We start from the raw sequence: 18,836 nt of genomic DNA on the forward strand, positions 1-18,836 counted from the left end.
TTCATGATATTAAAGGAATAAGTCCTTCGTATTGCACACATAAAATCCTTATGGAAGAAGGTCATAAAACGTATGTGCAACGCCAATGAAGACTAAATCCTAATAAGCAAGATGTTGTTAAGAAAGAAATAATTAAACTGCTTGATGCAGGTTTAATTTATCCAATCTCTGATAGTCCATGGGTAAGCCCGGTTCAATGCGTACCTAAGAAGGGTGGCATGACTGTCATCACAAATGAGAAAAATGAGCTTATTCCTACTAGGACTATAACAGGATGGCGTGTTTGTATTGATTATAGAAAATTAAATGACGCCACCAGAAAAGATCACTTTCCCTTACCTTTTATTGATCAAATGTTGGAAAGATTAGCCGGAAATAGTTACTATTATTTTCTTGATGGTTTTTCTGGGTATTTTCAAATTCCAATAGCACCCGAGGACCAAGAGAAAACCACATTCACGTGCCCTTATGGTACTTTTGCTTACAAACGCATGCCATTTGGACTTTGCAACGCCCCTGCAACCTTTCAAAGGTGCATGATGGCGATCTTTCACGAAATGATAGAAGAATGCATGGAAGTTTTTATGGATGACTTTTCAGTCTTCGGTGATACATTTGAAACATGTCTAGTTAATCTTGAACGAATGCTTATTAGATGTGAACAATCAAAACTAGTAATTAATTGAGAGAAATGCCATTTCATGGTTAAAGAAGGCATCGTTCTTGAACATAAAATTTCAAAGGAAGGAATTGAAGTAGATAGAGCTAAAATAGATGTAATTGCTAAACTTCCACATCCCACCAATGTTAGAGGAGTTAAGAATTTTCTAGGTCATGCCGGTTTTTACCGACGTTTCATAAAAGATTTTTCTAAAATTGCCACTCCTATGAATAAACTCCTAGAAAAGGATGCTCCATTTATCTTTTTAGATGAATGTATCAAATCTTTTAATATTCTTAAAGAAAAACTCACTAATGCGCCGATCATGATAACTCCAAATTGGAATCTACCGTTTGAACTTATGTGCGATGCAAGTGATTTTGCAATGGGAGCCGTTTTAGGACAAAGGATTGAAAAACGATTTCACCCTATATATTATGCTAGTAAGACTTTACAAGGAGCACAAACAAATTACACAACTACTGAAAAAGAACTCCTTGTTATTGTCTTTTCTTTTGACAAATTTCGATCGTATCTCGTTCTAGCTAAAGCGGTGGTCTATACCGACCATTCTGCTCTTAGATACCTATTTTCGAAACAAGATGCCAAATCAAGATTAATCCGTTGGATCTTATTCTTACAAGAGTTTGATATTGAAATTCGAGACAAAAAGGGAGCAGAAAATCTCGCTGCTGATCATCTTTCTCGTCTTGAAAATCCTGAATTAGAAGTTCTAAATGAATCGGCCATACAAGACAACTTTCCTGATGAATATCTATTGAAGATAGATTATAATGAAATTCCATGGTTTACAGACTATGCAAACTACTTAGTATGTGGATTCCTTGAAAAAGGATTATCATACCAAAAACGAAAGAAATTCTTTAGTGATATAAAACACTATTTCTGGGAAGATCCACATTTGTTTAAAAGTTGTCTCGATGGAATAATACGCCGATGTGTATTCAGAAATGAAGCTAGTAAAATCTTAAACCATTGTCACACAGAACCAACAGGAGGACATCATGGGCCTCAACTTACAGCAAGAAAAGTTTATGATGCTGGATTCTATTGGCCTACAATTTTCAAAGACGCACACCTTCTTTACAAATCCTGTGATGCTTGTCAAAGGGCCCGAAAAATAAGTCAACGTGATGAAATGCCACAAAATTTCATTCAAGTATGTGAAGTATTTGATATTTGGGGTATTGACTTTATGGGTCCATTTTCAAAATCTCATAAAAATCTCTACATTCTCGTTGCCATTGATTATGTATCTAAATGGGCGGAAGCACAAGCTCTCCCAACTAACGATGCACGAGTTGTAGTCAACTTTTTAAAACATCTTTTTGCAAGGTTTGGAACACCGAAAGCTTTAATAAGTGATCGGGGAACTCATTTTTGTAATAATCAACTTGAGAAAGTTCTTAAAAGATATGGAGTAACTCATAAAATCTCCACTGCTTATCATCCACAAACAAGTGGACAAGTTGAAAATACCAACCGAGCTTTAAAACGTATTCTAGAGAAAATCGTAGGATCAAATCCGAAAGAATGGTCCATGAAATTGGAGGATGCACTCTGGGCTTTTAGAACAGCCTACAAAACTCCAATTGGAACCACACTTTTTAGACTCGTTTACGAAAAAGCATGTCATCTTTCAGTAGAAATTGAACATAAAGCATTTTGGACTTTGAAGACATGTAATCTTGATTTACATGAAGCTGGATGTCTACGGTTAAGTCAACTAAACGAATTAGAAGAATTAACACATAAAGTATACGAAAATTCGTTAATCTATAAGGAAAGAATGAAGAAATGACATGATAAAAGAATCAGAAGTTCAAAAGAATTTAAAGAATGAGACAGAGTTCTTCTTTTTAATTCACGATTCAAGCTATTTCCTGGAAAATTGAAATCAAGATGGTCTGGACCATTCATAGTCAAAAGAGTTTTCCCATACGGAACAGTAGAATTAATAAATTCAAATGGGATTGAATTTAAGGTTAATGGTCACAGAGTTAAACATTACATAGATAGTCCAATGGAAGTTGACAACGAAGTTAATCACAATTTCGACACCACAGCTAACTAAGTGTGGGGAGAATCAAGTCTTTAAAGGATAATATGTATTTCTGTTAGAGTTAGATGTTCTGTTTTCGTGTAGTTCTCGAAAATGGAACCCGAATGGTCTTTCCCTAGCAGACCCTAAAGAACTAGTCTTCTCCCCCCATTCTGAATTTTTTTTTTTTTTAGGTTTTATGAGATGAAGACTTCCTGTGAACTAAACCATGGTCTAATGCTACACGCTTTGATCACTAAACGTAATAATGACACCCTTCCAAGTGAAATAGTATCATTAATCAGAGGTAAATTGGACGGAGTAAGAAAAGAATCCAGGAACGAAAATAATAAGTTACAATTTGGTAGAGGAAAATCAAAATCCGCAGCGAAAAGAAGAGCACGACACCTTGAAAGATGTCACAAATGCGGAAAATGGTCACACGAAGGTAAATGTTCAAATAATCAAACCTATTCAAATAGCGAATTTGTTACGCTATGCAGAGATGGACCATTCATATGTTTAGAAGAAAAAACGTTGAATTCTCGAGGTTACGCCTATGTAGCTATGGAAAACCAATTAGTCTGACTATCTTATGAGTGGGCTAGAGCATATCACTAAGAAATCTATCTCAAAGGTAAGTATGTACAGTTTTCATTTTTATTTTTATTTTTAACCTTTTGATAATAAACGCTAAATTGTTCGCTATAAAGTATTAAATTGGTATTCAATAAAATTAGGTCTTGCGACCGAAATTATTGATATCATACAAAAATTTATTACATCACTGCAAAATTTACCGTTTATTCTTAAGGTATAAATATCTTTAATCAATCAACCCAAAATATTTCAAAAATTCGTCATGAGTTAAACTAGGTTGTGAAACCGAAATTACTTTACCGAAAAGAGGGGCGTATATTTTTGATAATATTTGACTGATTAAAGTGGGATAAAACACCAAAAAGATTTTTAATTTTATTTTTACCATGATTTTAAAATTAATATTTAAAAATTAAATTAATATTGTAAACTATTTTAAAAAAAATTATTAATATATTTAAAATTGTAAATATTTGAAAAATTAATATTTTTAATATAAGTTTGTATGTATAAAAACAAAATATAAATTTAAGTTTAGTGTGAATTTTTAATATGAATTTTTAATTTTATGCATTTTAAATTTAAGTTTGGTGTGAATTTAAAAATAAAAATTTACTTTATTTCGCTAAGTTAAAAATATGATTTTTAAAATTCGTCGTGAGTTGAAGACTAGGTCGTTGAACCGAAATTGCTTTACCCGAGGGAGGGACGAGAACTTTTATTATCATTATTTTTAATCTTATTGAATTAAAGTATGCCAAAAACATTTAAAAAACCCAAAAAAAATCTTTACTTTTAAAACCGCGCTTTAAATTGACAAATTTTAAAATTTTGTCTAGGGATGGACTAGGACAACGATCCGAAACACCCTCATCCTAAAAAGAAACAAATTTTTAAAATTTTATTAATTATATGTTTTATAAGTTATAAGGTTTTATATATATATAAAAAGGGTCAAAGTACTGTACCCGGACCCCCATACGATCGCATGGGTTTTGAACTCCAACTCCATGCGATCGCATGGAGCTGGAAAACAGGCCAGATAGAAAAAGCTCAGCGAGCTGTTCTTCACCACAATACACACACACATACACGAAAAACACTCAAAATCCTCTCAAATTTCATCATTTTTTCACCTTAATTCGTCAAATTTCTCGCTCTAATCATGAAATTGTTCAGAAGTTTATCAAAAAAGGTAAAAATTACACCCCTAAACTCATAAATTTTCTAGTTTTTGTGATAATTACCAATATTTTACCTAATGTAATTTTTTTAATTTCTAATTTAATTAGTGTTAAATTGTTAGTATTTTATGCATGTATAACCTAGATTGATGCTATTTAACATGATTTAAAGCCAAAAACTTCAAAATTTTTAAAAATCTAGGGTTTGTGTTCTTGAGCAATTTGGGGCTTTTTGATATAAATAGGTTATGGCCGATTTTTGTCATGAATTATTGCTAAACTGAGTAGTGTAACATGTTTAGGTAGCTAAATGATCCAAACTTTAATCCTAAACATGATTTTTGAAGATTAAAGTGGACTTTTTAGTTGCAAAATTCATGAACTTGATTAATTTGATATAATTGCCAATTGAGACTTGTTTAATTGTTAGTAATGACTATTTTGACATGTTATTTGAGTTAAATGCTTATGAACTTTGTCTACATTTTCATATGTGCTTATTTGAAAAAGTGTAGAATTGTAAAAATTGTGAAAATGCGTATAAGTTTAAGTTTGATTTAACATGTTATTGTGGTTAATTTAAGTTGTTATTTTGCTAACACTAATGCATATTTGGATGCACAAATTTTGTGTTTAATGTGTTTTGCAGAGAGCCGATACTGGAGGTTCATCATCATCATCTAGACGACCTGCTCCAGCTCCAGAACCAGAATCAGAAATGCAATATGAACCCGAACAAGTACCACAACAGGAACCACAACATCTGCCTGATCAACATGTACCTTATTATGATCCGCTACAGTTTGTTACTGAATTCATAGTATTTCCGATGCATCCACCTGTAGAATACCCAACGATTCCTGAACACACATTGCATCCTAATCTGAGATTCGATAGACGATGGAGAGATTACCCGGCATATCAAAGTAATAAATTCAAATTAATAACGAAAGATGTAGAGGTGCCTAGGGTAATTGATTGGGATCCTTTGGAAAGGGTCCAACTTGCTGACCGTGTTAGGGAGCATTTGATCCAAAGGTATGGCAGTTCTTCTTTTATTGATTGGGAACGCTTATTCACCATTCGTAAACCTGTATATAAGGAATGGTGTGTTGAGCTGATGAGTACTATAGCATTAAATGTAGATGTAGATAGATTAGATGATAGAAGTTTTCTTAGGTTTATACTTGGCGGTAGAATGTACAGGATGTCCATGCTGGACATGGCTAGGGCATTACAGATATATACGCCCGCTGAATTACTACTCCCCGATTGTATGAGTTTGATTTATCGTGGTGAAAGGGTAGATAGGAATTTTGACGCGAACGCCATCTTGAGGCGTATGTCAGATTATAATATTTTTGGGCGGGGAGGAACACATACCTACTTACATATTAACAAAGCCGAGCTTCGTATAATTCATAGATTTTTGGCTAACTCGATTACACAGAGAGGTCACAACAAGGAAAAATTGACCTTACATGATTTATTTTACCTAAAGTGTATTCGAGACCCAAGAGGCTTTGTTAATATCCCCTACTGTGTTGGTTTTTATTTATCTAAGATGGTTGAAGGAATACAGGAAGGGGGGATAATTGGAGGAGGTATTTTTGTTACTCTCATTGGAGAGTATTTAGGTGTAGATAAGGACCAAGGGGGTCCACTTATGGAATGTAGGGAACAGGTTGAGCTTTTAGGATTGAAGGTTTATCCCGGTGCCAAGGTATTGAAGAGTAGACGCAACCAGGCAATACCCTATATAGGTAGTCAACCTCAGGTAGAGAGAGGTTCAGATGAGGAGATGGAGGAAGCGGATGACATTAGGGATGTCATTCGGGAGGCTATGACTGATGTCTACCAGCGTGTAGATGAGGTAGACATGACAAACGCGGAGAGATTTCGTCGGATGGAGCAGTGGCAAGCCCGGAATGATTACGAGCATTCCAGGCAACGACAGCATGATAGATGGGACTATCATAAGCGTCAGATTATGAGCCGGCTATCACCTCAGGAGCCCTACATCCCGACCCGACCAGCTTACTATCCTTCACACCAGCCCGAGATTAGACCGCCTTATACTCTCTACGACCCTAACCAGGCATACCAGTACACCTATCACCAACCATGGAACTCGGACGATGACATGAACTGGAACCCCTATCCATGATTGATATAGTTCCTGTTGGTAATTTATATGATTTTTAATTTTTATTATTTCTGTTTATTTATGTTTAAACACATTATATTATGATACTTTTATTGTAATGTTTAATATTTTTATTATGTTGTACTAATGTTTCATTTTTGATTTGAAAGTGGGATTTTAAGTCCCATTTCAAATTGCCATGAATGTTTATATTTGTATGTATGTATATTTTCAATTGTACAAAACAGGGTAAAACAGCGCATTTTCAAAGACTGGCATTAAGTTCAGCAAAAGCTAGTACTTTTGACGACAAAACGAAAAACAAATGTGATGTAACAACAAGACGGAATGAACAAATGATATGCACCATTTATCATTCAGCAAACAAACGCCAATATGTTTGGAAACTTTGGTAAAATTTAATCATTTTTCTACGCTAATCACCCTCAATAATTTAAATTGTTACTGATTTCTTGCAAATGAGGGCATTGCAAGATCTTAAGTGTGGGAAGGGGTTAAATTCTTTCGGATTTTAAAATTTTTTAATTTAAACACTTGGTTACCATTAAAAATACTAGTAAAGCAGTAGTTGTATTAGAATCTAGTGCTCTCTGATAATAAAGAACAGCCCTAGTCTTATATACTGACTACTCAATTCTAGTAAATTTTTTCAAAATTTTCAATTAAATGAACTCAAAATCATGTTTATACATATTTATGAACAATAAAACTAGGTGTTAACACCGAAATTATTGTTACCTCGGAAAGGACATAAATTGAGAAACAAACTAAAATGTTAGAATTCATTTAAAATGGAATAAAGGACAATAAAAAGGAAAATAAAAGCCAAGTGTGAGAAAATTTACCGAGTTATTTAAAATATATATCGCATATTTTTGTACAAATAACTGAAGATACTTTTGCTTTGGACTAATCTAAACAGTTTTACCCAATTTACTGTAATATATTTGAAAGAAAAGATGGATCTACACGATGAATCAATTCCATCATTAAAAGGAAGTAAAGTCTTCCGAAAAAGAAACGCGCTTCTTGATTTAGGTCATGAAGTTGTCGTCCAGACCAGCTGTAGGTTGACAAAAAATCTAGAAAAGTCATCTCTAAAATCAGCTGGAAATACACGGACCTCAGTATCAAACAGGGTCGCCAAGTGGTCAGACTTATCCTAACCATGAGAGGATCTGTCTTGTAAAATGGGGAGAACGCCGTGCAAATTAGCTGGATAAGACTAATGAACCAGATCCTCAGAAAGGATAATCTCCTTAAAGATCAAAAATCAGCTTTTAAGCCTGATATTACTCAATCCTAGAGATTGACCTTAAAGATTGAGAATTACAAACTCATGGAATTCGATGATATCTAAACTCGAGCTTGAACGAGAAAATAGTTTGATCAAAATTACAAACCGATTTGTTTTCTGAAAACCCATTTTTAATGCGTTCATTACCATTGAATGTAAAATCCTAGGAATTCACCTGGAATTCATTAGGTCACCTGAACCAAATCGGGTGTCAACCGTAAGAACGGTGGTTGCATAGCATGGTCAAAGACAGGACCTTGTGCCAGACTGGAAAATTATAAGGGTGAGCTTTACTATTGCTCCTACCAAGGATAGTAATTGCATCCGACACGTTATAGACCATAATTAAAAGCATGTCAGGGGACATTGCCTTAACAGTTGCTTGTTCAACGCTTTCCTTTACAACCGGACGGTAGTTTACTGAAAGGTAATATACGGAACAAGTAAACTAGACGTGTTGCTTTCATAACTATGTTCGAAATCACCCTTATGGTAATGGTCGTGATGGTGGTCGTGGTCGTAATGGTTACGGTGGTCGTGGTCGTGGACAAAGAAATAATAATCCACAAAATTATAAATTTCAACCACCATACAATCCCACAAATCATAATGTTGAAGGAAGCTCTTCAAAGAATATTGAAGATTCTTGTTATCGATGTGGTAAAATTGACCATTGGTCTAAAAATTGTCGAACAAATCAATATTCTGTTAATCAATATCGGGAATCCCTAAAAGGAAAAGGAAAAGTAAAAGGAAAAGGAAAAGGAAAAGAGGCAAACCTTGTGGATGACCTTGATACAAAAATCACCGAGCCAACAAGTGACTACTTTAATGAATAAATTTCCTATTATATGTCCATATCAAATAAATAGATGTAGATTTACGATCTATACCATATCTACTTTACTATATGTTTCCTTTTTATGTACTTTCGTTTATAACATATTTTTGAATGTAATATATTGATGAATTATGTACTCATTATTTGTTTCTCAAATTTTGAAGTTCATGATGTACACTACTGGAGTGCAAAATCAGTCAAATGGTGCGGATCTTTGTATTGCAGACAGTGGTACCACACACACACTATACTCAAACCTAAAAAATATTTCACTGATTTTAAAGCAACAGAAGGAACGGCTGATAATGCTAAAAACGAACATATATTTCATAGCATTATCCCTCAAGAAAGACAAGCTTTTAGTTGCAATTGTTCTATTTACAAGTGATATTCGTTTAAATAATAAGAGGTGAAGACAAAAGACAGATTCGACGAATTGAAGACGCAAACGACCAAAAAGCTCAAAAGTATAAAGTACAATCAAAGTGGTTCCAATTATTGATGAGAAACGTCTCAAAATTACAAAAGTACAAGACGCAAAACGCAAAGTACAAGATATTAAATTGTACCCAAGGACGTTCGAAAAACCGGAACCGGGACCAAAGTCAACTCTCAACGCTCGACGCAACGGACTAAAAATTACAAGTTAACTATGCACATAAATAAAATATAATATTTAAATAATTCTTATAATTATTTATATATTATATTATTATTTATAAACGTCGGCAAACAAGAAAACAAAGGCATGTGAACTTCACCAGCTGGCCATGCGATCGCATGGCCTGGAAGACTTAATTCCATGCGATCGCATGGCTGAAAAATCCAGCCCAGGTCCTATAAATTCAACGTGTTTTGGCCAAAATAAACACATCTTTTTCTTCTTCCTTCATACGTAAACATATATATATATATATATATATATATATATATATATATATATATATATATATATATATATATATATATATATATATATATATATATTATAATTTTAATTTTAATTTTAATTTTAATTTTAATTCTAATAATAAGGGTATGTTAGCGAATGTTGTAAGGGTGTAAGTCGAAATTCTGTCCGTGTAACGCTACGCTATTTTTAATCACTGTAAGTTGTGATTAATGTTATTTTTAATTTAATGTCTCATAGCTAAGTTATTATTATGCTTATTTAATACCGAAGTAATCATGATGTTGGGCTAAAATATTTAAAATTGGGTAATTGAGCTTTGTACCATAATTGGGGTTTGGACAAAAGAACGACACTTGTGAAAATTAGACTATGGGCTATTAATGGGCTTTATTTTTATTTAATTAAATGATAGTTTGTTAATTTAATATGAAGATTTACAATTGGACGTACCTATAAATAACCACATACACTCGATCGGACACGATGGGCGGGATATTTATATGTACGAATAATCGTTCATTTAACCGGACACGGGAATGGATTAATAGTCTATGGAATTATTAAAACAAGGGTGAAATTATGTACAAGGACACTTGACATAATTGATAACAAAGTATTAAAACCTTGGATTACACGCAGTCGATATCCTGGTGTAATTATTAAACAAAGTATTAAGACCTTGTTACAGTTTAAGTCCCCAATTAGTTGGAATATTTGACTTCGGATATAAGGATAATTTGACGAAGACACTCGCACTTTATATTTATGACTGATGGACTGTTATGGACAAAAACCAGACGGGCATATTAAATAATCCAGGACAAAGGACAATTAACCCATGGGAATAAACTAAAATCAACACGTCAAACATCATGATTATGGAAGTTTAAATAAGCATAATTCTTTTATTTTCATATTTAATTGCACTTCTAATTATCGCACTTTTATTTATTGTCATTGTATTTAATTGCACTTTTAATTATCGTACTTTTTAATTATCGCACTTTTATTTATCGCAATTTCATTATCATTATTTATTTTACGCTTTAAATTAAGTCTTTTATTTATTTAATATTTTACATTAGGTTTTAACTGCGACTAAAGTTTTAAAAATCGATAAACTGGTCATTAAACGGTAAAAACCCCCTTTTTATATTAATTATATATATATATATATATATATATATATATATATATATATATATATATATATAAATTAAAACTAATATAGCGTTAAGCTTGTTTAAGTGTATCCCTGTGGAACGAACCAGACTTACTAAAAACTACACTACTGTACGATTAGGTACACTGGCTATAAGTGTTGTAGCAAGGTTTAGGTATATCCATTCTATAAATAAATAAATATCTTGTGTAAAATTGTATCATATTTAATAGTATTTCGTTATAAAAATAATACTATTTCCTAGTACACCTCGCACACATCAACGGTACATACTATATCAGGCCCTGCGGATTTAATAAAAGGAATGGAAAAAAGTAAAATTTATGTTACCAAATGGTACAAATTTTCTGATAAAAAATGCCTTATTTTCTCCCATGTCAAAGAGAAATTTATTAAGCTTCTCTGACATATACCAAAATGGATATGATTATCAGTCAGTGACTACAGAAAATGATAAATATTTAAGTATCACTGACAAGAAGCATGTGATTGAAAAACTACCAAGACTTAGTTCTGGTTTACATTATACATATATAAATGTACCAGAAACACACATGGTAGTTAATGAAAAGGCATGTGATCCTATAATGATCAATCTGTGGCATGAAAGATTAGGCCATCCAGGATTAACAATGATGAAAAGAATAATTTAAAATACACATGGACATCCATTGACGGAGCAAAAGATCCCTCATGATGCAATTATCCCATGTATATCATGCTCACTTGGAAAATTGATAATAAGACCATCACCTCTTAAGGTTGAAAAAGAATCACCAATATTTTTTGAAAGAATTCAAGGTGATATATGTGGACCAATTCATCCACCATGTGGACCATTTAGATATTTCATGGTTCTAATAGACGCATCTAGTAGATGGTCTCATGTTTGTCTATTATCAAGTCGAAACATGGCATTTGCAAAATTTCTTGCTCAAATTATTAAATTGGGAGCACATTTTCCTGATTATACTATTAAAAGGGTGAGATTGGATAATGCTGGTGAGTTTACATCTCAAGCATTTAATGATTTTTGCATGTCTATTGGGATTGTTGTTGAACATCCTGTTGCTCATGTACATACACAAAATGGTTTAGCCGAATCACTAATTAAACGATTGCAGTTAATAGCTAGACCATTGATAATGAGAACAAAACTCCCAGTATCTGTATGGGGTCATGCAATTTTACATGCTGCATCATTAATTCGCATTAGACCAAGTGCAAGTCATACATATTCTCCCTTGCAACTTGCTTTTGGCCATCAGCCAAATATTTCCCACCTTAGAACATTTGGTTGTGCGGTTTATGTTCCTATCGCACCACTACAACACATTAAAATGGGTCCTCAAAGAAGGATGGAAATATATGTTGGATATGAAACATCTTCAGTCATAAGATATATTGAACTCATGACGGGTGATGTTTTTACAGCACGTTTTGCTGATTGTCACTTTGATGAAACATTGTTCTCTAGATTAGGGGGAGAAATAACAAATAAAGAAAATGATGTTTCATGGTGTGAGCCTCAATTAATGTATCTTGATCCTCGCACAAAAGAATGCGAGACCGAAGTTCAAAAAATATTGCATATGCAAGAACTTGCGAATAAATTGCCTGATGCATTTACAGATACAAAAAGAGTGACTAAATCATATATACCAGCAGCAAATGCTCCAGCTCGAATTGAAATTCCAAAAGCTAGCAATAATGTCACTCTTGAGTCTTTGCCACGCCAGAGACGTGGGAGACCAATTGGTTCCAAAGATAAAAATCCTAGAAAAAGAAAATCAGCTGATAATGAGGTAAAAGAAAGTGTTCAAGAAGAACCACAAATCAATACTCCTTCTGCAGAGGAGATTGATATGTCAATACAGAATTTTCAATCAATTATTCACATTTAAAAATATTATAGAACCAAAATGAAATAAAAAATCTTGATGAGATATTTTCATATAATGTTGCATATGACATCATGAATGATGATGATGATCCAGAACCAAAATCTGTCGTGGAATGTCAAAATAGACATGATTGGGATCATTGGAAAGGAGCAATACGAGCTGAATTTGAATCGCTCAATAAAATAAATATTTTCGGATCTATCATTCTCACACCTAAAGATGTGAAACCTGTGGGATATAGAACGGTTTTTGTGCGAAAAAAAATGAGAAAAATGAAGTTACAAGGTATAAAGCTAGACTTGTAGCTCAAGGTTTTTCTCAAAGACCAGGAATTGATTATGAGGAAATTTATTCTCCTGTCATGGATGCAATTACTTTTAGATACTTAATCAGCCTGGTTGTTTCTAAAAATTTAGAAATTCATCTCATGTATGTTGTGACTGCTTATCTATATGGATCACTTGATAGTGATATATATATGAAGATACCTGAAGGATTTAGGGTATCAGAAGCAACCAATGCAAAACTCAAAGAAATGTACTCAATCACGTTACAAAGGTCTTTATATGGGTTGAAACAATCGGGTCGCATGTGGTATAAACGATTAAGTGATTACTTGATAAGCAAAGGGTATACCAATAATCTTATTTGCCCATGTGTATTCATTAAGAAAACAACATCCGGATATGTGATCATAGCCGTGTATGTCGATGATCTTAACATCATAAGTACAAATAAAGATATCCATGAAGCCATTCAACTTCTAAAGAAAGAATTTGAAATGAAAGATCTCGGAGAAACCAAGTATTGCCTTGGTTTGCAGATTGAGCATATGCCTAATGGTTTACTTGTACATCAAACAACTTATACGGAAAAGATTTTAAAACGTTTCAATATGGACAAGGCAAAACTATTAAGTACTCGTATGGTTGTTAGATCACTTAATGTTGACACTGATTCATTTCGTCCCTGTGAAGATCATGAAGATATCCTGGGACCAGAAGTACCATATCTTAGTGCAATTGGAGCTCTTATGTATCTTACAAATTGTACAAGACCTGACATTTCTTTTGCAGTTAATTTGTTGGCAAGGTTCAGCTCAGCTCCTACCAAAAGACACTGGAATGGTATCAAACACATATTTCGCTATCTTCGAGGAGCTGCTGATTTGAGATTATTTTATTCTAACGATTCAAAACAAGATTTAGTTGGTTATGCAGATGCAGGTTATTTATCTGATCCACATAAAGCTAAATCTCAAACTGGATATGTATTCCTAAATGGAGGTACCGCAATATCATGGCATTCTCAAAAACAAACACTTGTTGCAACATCATCAAATCATGCTAAAGTGATTGCATTACATGAAGCTACTCGGGAATGTTTTTGGTTGAGATCAATGACACAACTCATTACTGATTCTTGTGGACTAGAACGCGATAAAAGTCCAACAACTATCTATGAAGATAATGCAGCTTGCATAGCACAAATGAAAGAAGGGTATATCAAAAGTGATCGAACAAAACACATACCTCCTAGATTCTTCTCATATACTCAAAATCTCATTAAAGATAACCAGATTGAAATGAGATATGTTCAATCCAGTAACAACTCTGCTGACCTTTTCACCAAAGCACTCCCAACTGCTACTTTCAGAAAACACGTTCACGATATTGGCATGAGGCATGTTCAAAAGATGTAACAACTCAGCAATGTCTACTTGAGGGGAAGTTAACTCTGTGCTGCACTTTTTTTCCCTTAGCTAAAATTTTTTTTCCACTGAATTTTCTTTAGCAAGGTTTTTAATGAGGCAGTACAAGTTGATCTCTAACGAAGCAAAATTGTCATCCAAGGGTGAGTATTACGATCATATGAGTCAAAGTAGATGGCTAACAATTTAATGTTTCCATAAAAGTCAAAGACAAATTTGCAAGTTGATATATGGTGACAATATTTTTACAGTAATCAAGTAGTATAAATAAGTGTTAAATGTAAGAATGAAAATCGCACCATTTTTGAACACATACTTCAAGTACTTTTTATCCTTTCATTTCTTACTCTTGCATTACTATAATATCTATAGTAAGTTTAAACCACTAAAGGTAGTTATAAGCTTACTGAATTATAACACTTCCTAATATATCTTGAATTAACAATTTGTACTTACATTACTTACATTTGGTGGTTTTAAATTTGTAGGTGTATGTAGATGACTCAGAAGGAATTACACAACGAAAAAGACAAATTGAATTATTAATTCAATCACAAATTCAGGTATTTTGTCTAAATGAACAACCTATGTGTACTGAAATCTTCTATGCTAAAAACGCAGATCTGGTGGACCATAATAATATATAATAACAACATATTATATATTATGGTTAACCAGATCTGATGTTTTTAGCATAGAAGATTTCAATATATATAGATTGTTCATTTAGACAAAATACCTGTGTGTACTGAAATCCCCTATGCTAAAAACGTCAGATCTGGTGGACCATAATATATGTGAGTGATAAATTGTAACTAGAATTTAGGATTTGTGAAGGTAGATCTTGATTCACTAAAGTGGGAAGTGCAGTGCTGCTTTTTCAAATCTATGGTTATCTCCAAAAGTCCAATTTGTTAAAGGAAAATCGCATAACAGAGAAGCTGAGGATTTGGTTTGTGTATCTCAAATAACTAGGTGGAGTTTCATATTTTATATTTTTATATTAAAATGAATTTGGTAGATTGTTTTTCAGAATTGGTTTGCTGCGTTTGTTTTTAGAAATTTTTTTTTTTTTTTTTTTAAATTTGGAGAAGAAGATGATAGAGGACGAGTGGTGTGATTTTTAAGAAACTTTAGGGAACAATTTTGTATTTTTGATTAACAATCGTTAATGAATTTGACGAATATTACTTCAATTTTAAAATTTTTGAACACGTAACCCTTTTCTTGCGCAAAAATAAAATTGAAATCCTTTTCGAATTTGTGCAAATTGGGGGTTATCTTGATTGTTAAATTGGGTAACTTATGTTACCTTTTCGGGTCATTTACCCTTTATTTATTTTGCAATTAGTTCAATCTTGAATTATTTATATCTTATACGTTTTTATGACATACAAAAAAAATCGCAGGCAAACACTTGTGTTGACTCAAAATCAGGTCTTTTCATATACATACAATTACTTCAAAAACCCTACTTAATATACACAAAATCAAGCCTACAGGTCATTTCATATTAACGGCCGTCCTGTTAATTTTAATTTCATATTAACGGCCGTCCTGTTAATTTTAATGGCCCTGTTCAATAAGTAAAACGGGGCCCTTTTGCGTACGAAAAATTTTCATATATATAAGAATAAATTCAATGATACTGTAAAATATGTATCATTTTAAAATCTTTATAAATAAAACGGGGCCCATGCCTTATATTTAGGCCTATTATGTTTCGTCTTCACTGCTTCAGTTGTGTTTCTCTAGTTTCTCAATGCTCCGATTGTGTCTGTATATATACAAATGAACCCCTAAAACCTATGTGTCATGAGTAGTCGATCGGGTTGCTCTTTTCCAGGCCTCTCCTCGTATATATGTTGGCATCTTTTAGACTTTTTGCTAGTGACGAAAAAATAACCGAACGTATCAGCTGTCGCAGCTATTCCAAAGTTTCATTTCATATTCATATATAGATTAGATTAGATTAGAAATTAGATAATATCTATGTCATGGCCCCACTGATATATCATGTATGCCAAATAACAATAGCTTTGTTTAGAGCAATGAGAGTGGAGTATGTCACATGCCCCGTTACACCCCAAGTGACTTAGTCCCCCACTCTCCGATCAAGTCAATTTTGTAAGTCTCCCCCATGTCAGTCGCATAGGCGACGTAGGTTACCACTTTTTTTTTTTTTTTTTGCTTTTTTTCTTTTCAAAGTAATACATTATTAAATATAATATAATAAAATATTATTTTAACACACTAACTGACATATGTTACCACTTTCCACTTTTTCTGACTCATCAAATCACGCTTGACATGCCAAGTGACCTCAGTCACCACTCCATCTATATTACTGTCTCTTCTTATTCATTCTTTATATTTTAAAAAGTGTATACATTCACTCCTATTGAACAACACATGAATGCAATGAAGTGTTCTTACCCTTTACTTCAACTGCTCTTATTACTACCTTTTGTTCACCTATTCTTCACATCAGCATTCGATGATTCAATCTACGAATCCTTTCTTCGATGTATGTCGAACTGGAACTCATCTGATCATCAAGTCTCATCAATAATCTATAACCCAAACAATTCTTCATACACATCAACTTTACAAGCATACATCCGAAACAAAAGGTTTAACACATCGACTACCCCGAAACCAACAATCATCTTGACCGCATTACACGAATCCCACGTGCAATCGACTATCATTTGCTCCAAAAATATAGGATTAAACGTTCGAATCCGAAGTGGTGGTCACGATTTTGAAGGACTATCTTATGTTTCCTATACAAACTTTGTTCTACTCGATTTGTCCAATATTCGTTCGATTAATGTTAATATAGAAGAAGAAACCGCAACAATTGAAGTAGGTGCGACGATCGGTGAACTTTATTATCGAATTTGGGAAAAAAGTAAAATTCATGCTTTTCCAGCTGGAGTATGCCCAACTGTTGGAATAGGTGGGCATATAAGTGGTGGTGGATACGGTGTTTTGATGTGAAAATACGGGCTAACTATTGATAATGTTATCGATGCTGTAATAGTTGATGTTAAGGGTCGTGTTTTAGATCGAAAATCGATGGGAGGAGATCTTTTTTGGGCGATACGAGGAGGGGGAGGGGTGAGTTTTGGAGTTGTACTTTCGTATAAAGTACAACTTTTTCGAGTTCCTGAAGTTGTAACTGTTTTTCGAGTATCGAAAACCTTAGAAGACAACTTAAAAACCAGTGGCAACATGTAGGTGATAAAATTGATAGAGATTTGTTCATAAGGTTAAGTCTAGGGACTGGTAATGTTAATAAAACGATTAATGGAGAATTTACGGCGTTTTTCCTAGGAGATGCCGATCGTCTTGTTTCTGTTATGAACGAGGGTTTCGCGAGTTTGGGTGTACAAAAAGACGATTGTAAAGAAATGAGTTGGATCGAATCCGAACTTTTTTGGTCAAGTAATGTAAATGCACCGGTTGCTATTTTGCTAGATAGAATTGGTACATTACCAAAATATGCAAAACGAAAGTCAGATTATTTACAAAGCGTGATCCCGAAAGAAGAGATCGAATCGTTATAGGAAAAATGATGGAATTAAACGTTGTTGGGCTAACGTTTAACCCGTATGGTGGGAGAATGAGTGAAATCGAATTTCCTCATCGAGCGGGGAATATTTTTAAACTTCATTATAGTGTTAATTGGAATGAAAACGGGCCTAAAGCTAAGAATTACTAAATGAATCAAATTCGGCGTCTTCATGACTTCATGACTCCTTTTGTGTCTAAGAACCCGAGAGGGGCGTATCTGAACTATAGAGACCTAGATATCGGTACTAGTAGAGTCGGGAACAATAGCTACGAGGATGGTAAGGTTTATGGACAGAAGTATTTTAAACGAAATTTCGATAGGTTGGTGAAAGTGAAAAATATGGTTGATGAAGGTAACTTCTTCACAGATGAGCAAAGTATACCACCTCTAAATTAATGCAGACGATGATGATTGTAAACTTGCTGTTTTTGCGTTCGTTTTTTGGCCAAATCCCCATCTAAATTGTGTTTTCCTGATCTTTATTGGATCAAAATTTAATAGATACATTAGTTTGACCACTTGATATCTGATAACGAATACAATTCTAAAAATGCGAAATACAATACAAATAAATATTTTGGTATACTTTTTAGCATACTTGAAAGGAATAGAGTCATAGACTTAGACTTAGATCATTTGTAATGAAAAGAAGTGTGAGTTTGTGGTGTGAGTTTGTTTGTATATATTTTTTTTTTTGACTAATTAGGCTGTTTTTGGTGTAGAGTAATAATGG

The 18,836-nt window shown here is 33.4% G+C and overlaps 1 pseudogene; it reads left to right on the top strand.

Moving 5' to 3' along the window:
• Positions 1 to 16,989: 16,989 nt before the first annotated feature.
• LOC139858442 (berberine bridge enzyme-like 21) lies at positions 16,990 to 18,615 on the top strand (annotated as a pseudogene).
• The last annotated feature ends 221 nt before the right edge of the window (positions 18,616 to 18,836 follow it).

The sequence above is a fragment of the Rutidosis leptorrhynchoides genome, chromosome 7 (genome assembly GCF_046630445.1).
Source record: "Rutidosis leptorrhynchoides isolate AG116_Rl617_1_P2 chromosome 7, CSIRO_AGI_Rlap_v1, whole genome shotgun sequence".
In the NCBI taxonomy this organism is placed as follows: domain Eukaryota; kingdom Viridiplantae; phylum Streptophyta; class Magnoliopsida; order Asterales; family Asteraceae; genus Rutidosis; species Rutidosis leptorrhynchoides.